The sequence below is a fragment of the Camelus dromedarius genome, chromosome X (assembly GCF_036321535.1).
Source record: "Camelus dromedarius isolate mCamDro1 chromosome X, mCamDro1.pat, whole genome shotgun sequence".
In the NCBI taxonomy this organism is placed as follows: domain Eukaryota; kingdom Metazoa; phylum Chordata; class Mammalia; order Artiodactyla; family Camelidae; genus Camelus; species Camelus dromedarius.
The window spans coordinates 64,700,847-64,701,546 of record NC_087472.1 but is presented as its reverse complement, the minus strand read 5'-3'; the positions used below and the strand labels follow the sequence as shown (position 1 = coordinate 64,701,546).

The 700-nt window shown below is 35.1% G+C and overlaps 1 pseudogene; it reads right to left on the bottom strand.

Annotated features, from left to right (window-relative positions):
* Positions 1–242: 242 nt before the first annotated feature.
* LOC116151073 (U6 spliceosomal RNA) lies at positions 243–339 on the bottom strand (annotated as a pseudogene).
* Between the last annotated feature and the right edge of the window lie 361 nt (positions 340–700).

Sequence of the window (700 nt, the reverse complement as noted above, 5' to 3'; positions counted from 1 at the left end):
AAAATAAAAGATGAAATTCACTCTCCTCCCCAACTAAGTCACTCTCCTTATAGGAAATCACTGTTAAAAATATTTTTGTGATGATTTCCAGAAGAAAAATTCCTTATCTTCCCATTTGAGTATACACAGAGAAGTATGTGTGTGTATGTATGTATGAAACAAACACAAGATCCTCATTCTTCTGTACCTTACCTTTTACTTAATGATATATTTTGTAGATATTTCCATATGTGCATACACACACACACGAGGAAACTTTCACTAGTTTGAATGTCATACTTACCCAGGAGCCCTGCTAATCTCTGTATTACTCTAATTTCAATCAATAAGGCAAGCACTGCTGGAAGGGTTTAGGTAAGGGGAAAACATAATCACATTTGTGTTTTGTAAAAAAAAAAAAAAACAGCTTTGGTTGTTATTTGAAGAGCTGATTGTGGGAGGCAGGAATGAAGGTAAAAAGAACAATGAAGAGGTTATTACAGTAATGCAATCAAGAGATGAGCATGGCTCAGATGAAAGTTATGGCAGTAGAGATGGAGAAAAGTATGTGGATTCAAAATATATTTAAAATATAAATGTGACAAGATTTGTTGTTAAAATGGGTGTGGAGAGTGAGAGAGAAGTCAGGAATCTTGGGTGCCATTCAGATTTCTGGCTTGAGAAATGGGAGTGGGAAGGAAAATGATACCATTCAGTCATC